We start from the raw sequence: 12,792 nt of genomic DNA on the forward strand, positions 1-12,792 counted from the left end.
ACTTTACAGATTGGGGGTCCTGCTGCACATGCTATTTTGTACTATGCATTAAAAACATTCCCTGGAACATTATTTTTCTATTCTGTCCTTCAGTTCCCCAACGCACATGACTGCCCCATGACGTCAGTGCGCCTCTCGCTGCCCAGGGAAGGCTCGGCTGCGAGGTCGAAGGACACCCCTATAAACCACGCACACTCTCCGGCAATGGCTCTCAGGGGCCAGTCCTTGCTTCAGTTTCCACTGATCTAAAGCTAAATGAGAAAAGTAGAGACCATGTAGTTTCTTTTGCGAGGCTAAATATATCCACTTTTTATTGGAGGTTATTTCCTGCCTACTTTTTTGTTCAACTTCTTTTTATTTTAGAACAGAGTGTTTGTGGCAGTCATTTTTAAAAAGAAAGTCATGGAGATTTATAACAAAACAATATCCTGACCCGTGCAGTCCCCAAGGCCAGGAACGACTGCTCTAGGCTTCTGGGGGACCCAGTCAAAGAGCCGCAGTCCAGCTCGAGGTGACATGAGGACACGCGGACTATACAAGAAAAGACCTCCTTTCGCACACATATGCTTATCTCATCTTGAGGACAGCTCTCTGGGGCACATGGTATAGTTTGCTTGGGGTAGTACATCTCCCAGTTTACAGAGGAAGCAGGAGAAGGGCTCAGGGTGGCAACAGGAGCTCGGGTCCAGCTCACATGGCTTGTTAGGCCCCGGTCAAGCAGACCCGGGTTTCTGACTCCCATCCAGTGACCCTGGAGGGGCCTTTCTCTGAACCACAGCTCTGAGGTGATCCTGGGTCCCACACAGAGTATTAATATACAGTGCAGAATTGAACTTGTTGGAACATTCTGGAATTCCACTCTAGGAGCCAGAAAGCTACAATATACTTAAGTGAACAGAGACCCAGCCCTGGGGGCGGGCGGGGTGGGGGGGGTCTCTGCAGCTCTCGCTCATCCCTTGGGGCTACGTGCTTAACCACTCCACAGCTGCCTGTGGAGGTGCAGACTCTGGGAGCGTCCTGGGCATGAGCAACCAAAGCCCAACAGTGAACTTCAACGGAAATGCCTGACCCTTTGGGTGGCAGCCTCCAAGGCTTGACTCCTGGTTCTGTAGCTCACTTGGGCAAGTGACATCATTTCTCTAGAGCTCTGTTTCCTCATCTGTCAAATGGGAATAATAATCATCTCCCTCACAGGCTTGTGTAAAGATAGTGAATGTCAGGTCTTTAGCACAGTGCCTGGCACAGAAGTGCCCAAGGGCGTAATAAATGTAAGATTGAATTTCTTTTCAGCACCCGACACATAGTGGATGCTTAAAAATATTTTTAACAATTGAATAATTAAATAGATGAAAGAACGAATGAATGGAAAGGAAATGCTGAGGTTTTGTGGGCACTCTGGATATCTCCCTCTGCCATCTAAGGCTCAGACCTCATAACCTGCTGTGACAATGTGTGGACGGCCAGGAGGGGAGGGAGAGAGCTTTATCACCATACTAGCATTCCTCCCAACACGCCCCCCCCCCCCCCCGAGATAGAGGAAATTAAACCGCAGGGCTAGAGGACAGGGTACACAGAAGAAGTACATTTGGGGAGAAGCATGGTGTAGGACATGTTCTGAGCACGGGGCCTTCCTTTCTTGGGAAATATAAGCCCAGGCGATGTAGGTCCAAAAGGACGGAAGAGACATGTCAAGGAAAGAGGGAGTTTAGTGGGGGCCGCGCTGAGGGGCCGGAGGACACAGTAGGCCCTCCGTGAATGGCGCACTCAGTGGTCCGTGTCCGCCGAGCGACGCCGGGTCCCCACCAGCGGCCGGCCGACGGGCAGTTCGGGCAAGGGCTGCAGGGATGGTGGAGCTGCCTGCCGGAGGCCTGGCAACATCGGGGCCCTCCGAGCCCAGGGACGGGGCGCCCGGGCTTACAGGACGGAAAGATGCTGGACCCACTCACGAGGCCAGCTCAGGAGCTGTGTGTCCCTGGGCGCCGCCTTCACCCTCTCAGGCCTCAACTCTCTCTCGCAAATGAAAATGTTGAACCGAATAAGCTCTAGAAACCTCGCCAGCCAGGGTCTGGTGGAAGTCCGGGGAGAACTTGAAAAGCTGCTCCACACTGCCCCCTCGTGGCGCTTGGCTCCAGCAACCATTGTTCTCAAAGCTCAGGTGTCGGTCGGACCCTCCGTCTGTCGGCCCATCCGTCCATCATTCCATCCATCCATCCATCCACCCATCCATTTTTCCTTCTTTCCACTCAAAAACCTCTACCAGTTTCTGGGGACCCCACAACAAATGATATATTGTCTTTGTCCTAAAAGGAAACTCACAAACACGGATAAATATAAAACCACTGAGTAAGTCACAGGGTTCTTAGACAGAATGTTGTGGGAGATAGCTGGGTTTAGTAGCTGCCCCTCCTGGGGGCTCAAGCAGAATTCACAGGGTTACTGGTTGGTTCAACACAGAAGCCCGGAGTGACAGGCAGAAGTGCCCCGGGGGGGGGGGGGGCAAGGCAAGTGCAAACACAGGCAGCACAGGAACATCACCAGAAGGTCAAGAGCAGACCCGGGAATCATTCTCCACCCATAGTTTTGCCTCCCCTTGTCGGGCCTGTGGGGCTCCTGACAGGCACGAGCACCTGGAAGTGGGAGGCGGGGACCACTCTGGTGCATCGCCCTTAATCTGCTTTCTAGGCTTTTCTAAAGGAGAAATCTATTAAAGCAATTTTTCAACTCTGTCCCCCCAAATGGGGTTTCATTTGGGACAAACCAAAACCCAGGATTTAAAAAACATTACTTCTGTCCTTGCATTTTAGGTTTGGTTGCCGAATTCATTTCTGAGGCCATTTTCCAAGGCCTTTATTTCTGCAGAGGGAAAACCAGAGGTGAGTCCTCAGGGGGGAGGATGTGAGAAGTCAGAGCCAACTGCTCTGTCGCATTAGGGGAAGTGTCTTCCCCAAGCGCCTGGTATGTCTCTGAGAAATGTTTCAGCTCTCCATATCGGAGGGTAGGGGTAGAAAGAGGCCTGGGTCCGATGACTTGAAGGAGCAGAGCCACAAGAAGAATGGGTGACCAGATGGTACTTGGAGCTGCATTTGGAACTCGGAGGTGCTGAGTGAACACAAATGAGCAGTCTGGGCCCCTGTTGCCAGTGGGGGCTTGAATGCATTTTTAAGGATGAAAGCACGCTGGAAAGAGGAGGTGGAGACGCATCATCGGCACACCCACACACCTGTAGAAATGCTGCGGGACCATGTACACATCCCTAACGGTTGTCCTTTCAAACCCCATCCTGTGATTGGGAAATTTCCCACATTATGAGTCCCACTTCCCCAAGGTCAAAGGCTAATGCTGGCTTTCCTAACCCCCTTGCAACAAGGCATAAAGCCGAGGCTTAGCCATTCGGACACCCATGACAGACTTGGCCTCCCGAAGAGGACACGAGCAACTTGAGCTGCATGGACTCCATTTGGGGATAAGGGTTTAGGGCACAGTTGTGGGGTTCCTAGCATCCAGGGGCCATTACCCACAGTGTGAGCCATGCATGGTGGCTGTGCCCTGGAGTAGCCCCCACCGTGAGGGCATTGTTCTGGACTGGAAGTCTCTGACACCTGTTCTCTGGTCCTCCCCTCCGAGACCCTGCGAGCTGCATAATACCTTTGCTGATTAATCCAGCAACCTGGGTTCGTGTGGGAATGTCGCTCCTCTCGTGCTAACACTTTGCTCAGCCCCAGAGCCCTCTGGCTTGGCTTCATCAGAGTCCCAGCTGCCTGGGAAAAAAAAGCAGCCTGAACCGAGCATTTTCTGAGTGCAGGCACAGTGCCCTTTCTTCCTACAACCAATGCAGGAATGAGGCTAGGAGGCCTGGCTAACTTTCTCCCAGTTTACTTTCTCTCTCTCCAAACTGCATTGCAAAATCAGCCACTTCTGTCTTGCCAACCACTTCACCTCGCCTTTCTCCTCCTCCCTGGCAACCTTGCTATTTCTAGCAGTTGCCAACAGAATGGGGCCCAGCATCACCTGGCATTGACGAGGGGACCTGTGGGAAGGAGAGAGTGTGGGAGGGAGCGTGTGAGGAAGGTGGGGTCGCTGGTTCCCACCCAAGGAGATTGGGTCAGGCCCCGCTGCTGGCCCAGCCTCCGCCTGACCAGAAGTGAGGAAAGAGCATCTCCTTGGAGGAAGTTGCTGACGTGGCGCTTTCTCTTTTCTCAACTTGTTTTCTCTATAGATTTACGCGTGGGGCAGTCTTGTTCTCTTTCTTTTTTTTTGGGATGGGGGATGAGATTTTTCTGGATTCAGTTTTTTTCTAACTCCTTAAAGACAATAGGTAGCATTTACTGACGCTCACTATGTGAGCGTGAGAGCTTATGGGCACCCACTGGTGTAAATCTCACAACAATCCTGTGTAGCAGGTGATCGGTACCATTCGTGTCTTCATTTTACAGGTGAGGAAACGGAGATGGGAGAGCATACTTGTCAGGAGTCTTTTGGTTACAACTAAAACTTGAATTGAGGAATTCAACTCAACTTGAACAAAAAGAAGAAGAAGGGTAAGGAGGAGGTAGGGGGAGGGGAGAAGAGGGAAGAGGAGGAGGGAAAGAAAGGGAGGAAAAAGAAATGTCCTGGATCGAGAGGAGCAAGATGGCGGAGGAGTAGGAGACCTGGATTTCGTCTGGTCTCAGGAATTCAGCTGGATAGGGATCAAACCATTCTGAACACCTACGAACTCAACAGGAGATCGAAGAAAAGAATAGCAGCAACTCTCTGAACAGAAAAGCGACCACTTTCTGGAAGGTAGGACGTGCGGAGAAGTGAATCCGAGGCGATATTCGGGAGGGTAGACGGCGGGGGAGGGGCCTCCGTCGGCCGCTTCTGTCAAGTGACAGAGCAACGGAGCACAAACTCGGAACTTTTAGAAGTCTGCTCCGCTGTGGGACATCGCTCCAGTGGCTAAGCGGGGGGTGGAACCCTCGTGGGACAGTGTGGTCTCAGGACCCTCGGGGTCACAGAAAGACCGGGGGTGCCTGAGTGCGGCAGAGCTCCCAGGTATCGGAGCGGGGAAGCCGGCTGCAGAGACGGAGCCCAGGCGCGGGCTCTCAGCTCGGGGTTGTCATAAACCGTGATCCGCGGCACAGTCGGGCCACTGCTCCTCCAGCAGGGACCCAACAAGCGGCAGATCCGGGGAGACTCCCCTTCCTCCCCCGGGAGGAGAGGTGCGGGAGCACACCGCGGGGATCTGCTGGGTTTGGAGACTCCACCCGGGGTCAGGTGCCAGAGATAGAAATGCGCGGTCACAGGCCGGGTGAGCACGGAGTGTGGCCAGAGACCGGGGAGACGGGAGTGACTGACTGCTTTTCTCTGGGGGCTCGCTGAGGAGCGGGGCCCCGAGTTCTCGGCTCCTCCGGGGCGGAGATTGGGAGGCCGCCATTTTCACTCTCGGCCTCCAAAGCTGTACGGAAAGCTTGCAGGGAACAAAAGCTCCCGGGAGCAAACCCGAGCAGATTACTTAGCCAGGACCGGGCAAGGGCGGGGCAATTCCGCCTCCGGCAAAGACATTTGGGAACCACAGCAACAGGCCCCGCCCCCAGAAGATCAGCGAGAACCTCCAGCCAAGACCAAGTTTACAGATCAATGAGAACGGCAGAACTCCAGGGCTAGGGGAATATAGCACATAGAATTCATGGCTTTTTTACCATGATTCTTTAGTCTTTCAAAGTTAATTTTTTTTAACTTTTTTTTTTAAATTTTTCTTTTTCCCTTTTTCAACCAACATCAATCCCTTTTTAAAAAAAAAATCTTTTTTATTTTTCATTTTTAGAGTCATATTCTATCCCTTCATAGTAGTTAACCTTATTTTTGGTATATATATATATATATATATATATATGTTGTTCTCTCTTTAAAATTTTAGGATACAGTTTTTTCTAACAGACCAAAATATACCCTAAAGCTCTAGTGTATGGCTTTGTTCTGGTCTCCTGCATGAACACATTCTCTCCCTTTTTTTTTTTTAATCCTCTTCTTTCTTTTTTCAACCAACTTCTTATCTTATCAATTCCTTTTATAAAATCTTTTATAATTTTCATCTTTACAGTCATATTCCATCCCTTCATCGTATTAACCCTTATTTTTGTACATATATAAATTTTTCTTTCCTTAAAATTTTGGGAGGCACTTTCTTCTAACAGACCAAAATACACCCAAAATCTAGTGTGTGGCACTGATCTATGCACCAGCTTGATCATATTTGATCATATTCTGCTTTTGTTTTTGTTTTTGTTTTAAGATTTTATTTATTTATTTGACAGAGAGAGAGACAACGAGAGAGGGATCACAAGCAGGGGGAGTGGGAGAGGGAGAAGCAGAAGCAGGCTTCCTGCTGAGCAGGGAGCCCGATGTGGGGCTTGATCCCAGGACCCTGGGATCATGACCTGAGCCGAAGGCAGACGCATAACGACTGAGCCACCCAGGCGCCCCTTGTTTTTGTTTTTGTTTGTTTGTTTTTATCTTTTTCTTTTTCTTTTTTTCTTTCTTTCCCTTTCTTTTCCCCAGTTTCAGGTCTCTTCTGATTTGTTTAGTGTATATTTTCTGGGGACGTTGTTATCCTGTTAGCATTTTGTTCTCTAATTCATCTATTCTCCTCTGGACAAAATGACAAGACAGAAAAAATCACCTCAAAAAAAAGAACAAGAGGCAGTACCGACTGCCAGGGACCTAATCAATACGGACATTAGTCAGATGTTGGAACTAGAGTTCAGAATGATGATTTTAAAGATACTAGCTGGCCTTGAAAAAAGCATGGAAGATATTAGAGAAACCCTTTCTGGAGAAATAAAAGAAATAAAATCTAACCAAGTCGAAATAAAAAAAAGCTATTAATGAGGTGCAATCAAAAATGGAGGCTCTACGAAATAAGTCAAACAGAGAAAGACATGTATCATATGACCTCACTGATATGAGGAATTCTTAATCTCAGGAAACAAACTGAGGGTTGCTGGAGTGGGGGGTGGGGTGGGAGGGATGGGGTGACTGGGTGATGGACACTGGGGAGGGTATGTGTTCTGGTAAGCGCTGTGAATTGTGCAAGACTGTTGAATCTCAGATCTGTACCTTTGAAACAAATAATGCAATATATGTTAAGAAAGAAAAAAAGAAGAAGAAGAATGTAGCAGGAGGGGAAGAATGAAGGGGGGGAAATCGGAGGGGGAGAAGAACCATGAGAGACGATGGCCTCTGAAAAACAAACTGAGGGTTCTAGAGGGGAGGGGGGTGGGAGGATGGGTTAGCCTGGTGATGGGTATTGAGGAGGGCACGTTCTGCATGGAGCACTGGGTGTTATGCACAAACATGAATCATGGAACACTATATCTAAAACTAATGATGTAATGTAGGGGGATTAACATAACAATAAAAAAATTTAAAAAAATAGAAAACAAAAAAAATAAATAAAAAATAAAGGGGTGATAAAAAAAAGTGGAGGCTCTAACTGCTAGGATAAATGAGGCAGAAGAAAGAATTAGTGATACAGAAGACCAAATGATGGAAAATAAAGAAGCTGAGAAAAAGAGAGACAAACAAGTACTGGATCATGAGGGCAGAATTCGAGAGATAAGCGATACCATAAGACGAAACAATATTAGAATAATTGGGATCCCAGAAGAAGAAAGAGTGAGAGGGGCAGAAGGTATATTGGAGCAAATTATAGCAGAGAACTTCCCTAATTTGGGGAAGGAAACAGGCATCAAAATCCAGGAGGCACAGAGAACCCCCCTCAAAATCAATAAAAATAGGTCAACACCCCGACATCTAATAGTAAAATTTACAAGTCTCACAGACAAAGAGAAAATCCTGAAAGCAGGTCGGGACAAGAGATCTGTAACCCACAATGGTAGAAACATTAGATTGGCAACAGACCTACCCACAGAGACCTGGCAGGCCAGAAGGGACTGGCATGATATATTCAGAGCACTAAATGAGAAAAATATGCAGCCAAGAATACTATTTCCAGCTAGGCTGTCATTGAAAATAGAAGGAGAGATAAAAAGCTTCCAGGACAAACAAAAACTAAAGGAATTTGCAAACACGAAACCAGCCCTACAAGAAATATTGAAAGGGGTCCTCTAAGCAAAGACAGAGCCTAAAAGCAGAGACCAGAAAGGAACACAGACAATATACAGTAACAGTCACTTACAGGCAATACAATGGCACTAAATTCATATCTTTCAATAGTTACTCTGAATGTAAATGGGTTAAATGCCCCAATCAAAAGACACAGGGTATCAGATTGGATAAAAAGACAAGACCCATCAATATGCTGTCTGCAAGAGACTCATTTTAGACCCAAAGACACCCCCAGATTGAAAGTGAGGGGGTGGAAAACCACTTACCATGCTAATGGACTCCAAAAGAAAGCTGGGGTGACAATCCTTATGTCAGACAAATTAGATTTTAAACCAAAGACTGTAATAAGAGATGAGGAAGGACACTATATCCTACTTAAAGTCTATCCAACAAGAAGATCTAACAATTGTAAATATCTATGCCCCTAACATGGGAGCAGCCAATTATATAAGGCAATTAATAACAAAAGCAAAGAAACACATTGACAACAATACAATAATAGTGGGGGACTTTAACACCCCCCTCACTGAAATGGACAGATCATCTAAGCAAAAGATCAACAAGGAAATAAAGACTTTAAATGACACACTGGACCAAATGGACTTCACAGATATATTCAGAACATTCCATCCCGAAGCAACAGAATACACATTCTTCTCAAGTGCACATGGAACACTGTCCAGATTCGATCACATACTGGGTCACAAATCAGGTCTCAACCGGTACCAAAAGATTGGGATCATTCCCTGCCTATTTTCAGACCACACTGCTTTGAAACTAGAACTCAGTCACAAGAGGAAAGTAAGAAAGAACTCAAATACATGGAGGCAGAAGAACATCCTACTAAAGAATGAATGGGTCAACCAGGAAATTAAAGAAGAATTAAAAAAATTCATGGAAACCAATGAAAATGAAAACACAACTGTTCAAAATCTTTGGGATGCAGCAAAGGCAGTCCTAAGAGGAAAGTATATAGCAATACAAGCCTTTCTCAAGAAACAAGAAAGGTCTCAAATACACAACCTAACCCTACACCTAAAGGAGCTGGAGAAAGAACAGCAAATAAAGCCTAAACCCAGCAGGAGAAGAGAAATAATGATCAGAGCAGAAATCAATGAAATAGAAACCAAAAGAACAGTAGAACAGATCAACAAAACTAGGAGCTGGTTCTTTGAAAGAATTCACAAGATTGATAAACCCCTGGCCAGACTTATCAAAAAGAAAAGAGAAATGACCCAAATCAACAAAATCATGAATGAAAGAGGAGAGATCACAACCAACACCAAAGAAATACAAACAATTTTAAGAACATATTATGAGCAACTATATGCTAGCAAATTAGATAATCTGGAAGAAATGGAGGCATTCCTAGAGATGTATCAACTATCAAAACTGAACCAGGAAGAAATAGAAAACCTGAACAGACCTATAACCACTAAGGAAATTGAAGCAGTAATCAAAAATCTCCCAACAAACAAGAGCCCAGGGCCAGATGGCTTCCCAGGGGAATTCTACCAAACATTTCAAGAAGAATTAATACCTATTCTTCTGAAACTGTTCCAAAAAATAGAAATGGAAGGAAAACTTCCAAACTCGTTTTATGAGGCCACCATTGCCTTGATCCCCAAACCAGACAAAGACCCCATCAAAAAGGAGAATTACAGACCAATATCCTTGATGAACATGGATGCAAAAATTCTCACCAAAATACTAGCCAATAGAATCCAACAGTACATTAAAAGGATTTTTCACCACGACCAAGTGGGATTTATCCCTGGGCTGCAAGGTTGGTTCAACATCCGCAAATCAATCAATGCAATACAATAAAAGAAAGAACAAGAACCATATGATCCTCTCAATAGATGCAGAAAAAGCATTTGACAAAGTACAGCATCCTTTCTTGATCAAAACTCTTCAGAGTATAGGGATAGAGGGTATATACCAATATATCAATATCATAAAAGGGATATATCAATATCATAAAAGCCATCTATGAAAAACTCACAGCGAATATCATTCTCAATGGGGAAAAACTGAGAGCTTTCCCCCTAAGGTCAGGAACACGGCAGGGATGTCCACTATCACCACTGCTATTCAACATAGTATTAGAAGTCCTAGCCACAGCAATCAAACAAAAAGAAATAAAAGGCATCCAAATTGGCAAAGAAGAAGTCAAACTCACTCTTTGCAGATGATATGATACTTTATGTGGAAAACCCAAAAGACTCCACCCCAAAACTGCTAGAACTCATACAGGAATTCAGTAAAGTGGCAGGATATAAAATCAATGCACAGAAATCAGTGGCATTCCAGTACACCACCACCAAGACAGAAGAAAGAGAAATTAGGGAGTCGATCCCATTTACAATTGCACCCAAAACCATTAAGATACCTAGGAATAAATCTAACCAAAGAGGCAAAGAATCTGTACTCAGAAAACTATAAAATACTCATGAAAGAAATTGAGGAAGACACAAAGAAATGGAAAAACGTTCCATGCTCATGGATTGGGAGAACAAATATTGTGAAGATGTCAACGCTACTTAGAGCAATCTACACATTCAGTGCAATCCCTATCAAAATATCATCAACTTTTTTCAAAGAAATGGAACAAATAATCCTAAAATTTGTATGGAACAAGAAAAGACCTCGAATAGCCAGAGGAATGTTGAAAAAGAAAAGCAAAGCTGGTGGCATCACAATTCCGGACTTCCAGCTCTATTACAAAGCTGTCATCATCAAGACAGTATGGTACTGGCACAAAAACAGACACATAGATCAATGGAACAGAATAGAGAGCCCAGAAATAGACCCTCAACTCTATGGTCAACTAATCTTCGGCAAAGCAGGAAAGAATATCCAATGGCAAAAAGACAGTCTCTTCAACAAATGATGTTGGGAAAATTGGACAGCCACATACAGAAGAATGAAACTGGACCATTTCCTTACACCACACACACAAATAGACTCAAAATGGTTGAAAGACCTAAATGTGAGACAGGAGTCCATCAAAATCCTAAAGGAGAACACAGGCAGCAACCTCTTCAACCTCAGCCGCAGCAACTTCTTCCTAGAAACATCACCAAAGGCAAGGGAAGCAAGGGCAAAAATGAACTACTGGGACCTCATCAAGATAAAAAGCTTCTGCACAGCAAAAGAAACAGTCAACAAAACCAAAAGACAACCGAAAGAATGGGAGAAGATATTTGCAAATGACATATCAGATAAAGGGCTGGTATCCAAAATCTATAAAGAACTTATTAAACTCAACACCCAAAGAACAAATGATCCAATCAAGAAATGGGCAGAAGACATGAACAGACATTTTTCCAAAGAAGACATCCAAATGGCCAACAGACACATGAAAAAGTGCTCAACATCGCTTGGCATCAGGGAAATCCAAATCAAAACCTCAATGAGATACCACCTCACACCAGTCAGAATGACTAAAATTAACAAGTCAGGAAACGACAGATGTTGGCGGGGATGCAGAGAAAGGGGAACCCTCCTATACTGTTGGTGGGAATGCAAGCTGGTGCAGCCACTCTGGAAAACAGTATGGAGGTTCCTCAAAAAGTTGAAAATAGAGCTACCCTGTGACCCAGCAATTGCACTACTGGGTATTTACCCCAAAGATACAAATGTAGGGATCCGAAGGGGTACGTGCACCCCAGTGTTTATAGCAGCAATGTCCACAATAGCCAAACTATGGAAAGAGCCAAGATGTCCATTGACAGATGAATGGATAAAGAAGATGTGATGTATACACACACACACACACACACACACACACACACACACACACACACAATGGAATATTATGCAGCCATCAAAAGGAATGAAATCTTGCTATTTGCAATGATGTGGATGGAACTGGAGGGTGTTATGCTGAGCGAAATAAATCAATCAGAGAAACACATGTATCATATGACCTCACTGATATGAGGAATTCTTAATCTCAGGAAACAAACTGAGGGTTGTTGGAGTGGTGGGGAGTGGGAGGGATGGGGTGGCTGGGTGATAGACATTGGGGAGGGTACGTGCTATGGTGAGTGCTGTGAATTGTAAGACTGTTGAATCACAGACCTGTACCTCTGAAACAAATAATACATTATATGTTAAAAAAAAAAGAAGAAGAAGAAGAAGATAGCAGGAAGGGAAGAATGAAGGGGGGGAAATCGGATGGGGAAATGAAACATGAGAGAATATGGACTCTGAGAAATGAACTGAGGGTTCTAGAGGGGAGGGTGGTAGGGGGATGGGTTAGCCTGGTGATGGGTATTAAAGAGGGCACGTACTGCATGGAGCACTGGGTGTTATTCTCAAACAATGAATCATGGAACACCACATCAAAAACTAATGATGTAATGTATGGTGATTAACATAACATAATAAAAAAAAGAAAAGAAAGATCTTTTGCATCCTAAAAAAAAAAGAAATGTCCTGGCTCAGGTAAGCAAAAGTCCAGTAGGTAGATCTAGCCTTAGGCACACCAGGATCCAGGGACCCAATAGACGTGTTTGGGCATCTGTGCCTCCTGACTGTTTTTTTTATTGGTTTTGTTTCTGGAAGCCAGTTGGTCCCCAAGCAGGAGCACAGAGGCCCCAGCAGCCCTTCCTACTTCCTACCGACTCAGCAAATTCTTTTCTAGAACTTTTGGTGGAATCCCCAAGGACGGCTGTC

At 45.3% G+C, this 12,792-nt stretch overlaps 1 long non-coding RNA gene across 3 annotated transcripts in view; it reads left to right on the plus strand.

Moving 5' to 3' along the window:
- Window positions 1–4,147: 4,147 nt before the first annotated feature.
- Window positions 4,148–12,792, plus strand: part of LOC118523064 (uncharacterized) — a 33,360-nt gene continuing 24,715 nt past the window's right edge. For 2 of the 3 annotated variants that reach the window (XR_013449673.1, XR_013449674.1), the window contains exon 1: window positions 4,148–4,433. This is a non-coding gene — a long non-coding RNA (uncharacterized LOC118523064). Of the gene's footprint in view, window positions 4,539–12,792 lie in introns of all 3 variants that reach the window. The other variant, XR_004910910.2, reaches the window with a different exon arrangement.

The sequence above is a fragment of the Halichoerus grypus genome, chromosome 7 (assembly GCF_964656455.1).
Source record: "Halichoerus grypus chromosome 7, mHalGry1.hap1.1, whole genome shotgun sequence".
Classification (NCBI taxonomy): Eukaryota; Metazoa; Chordata; class Mammalia; order Carnivora; family Phocidae; genus Halichoerus; species Halichoerus grypus.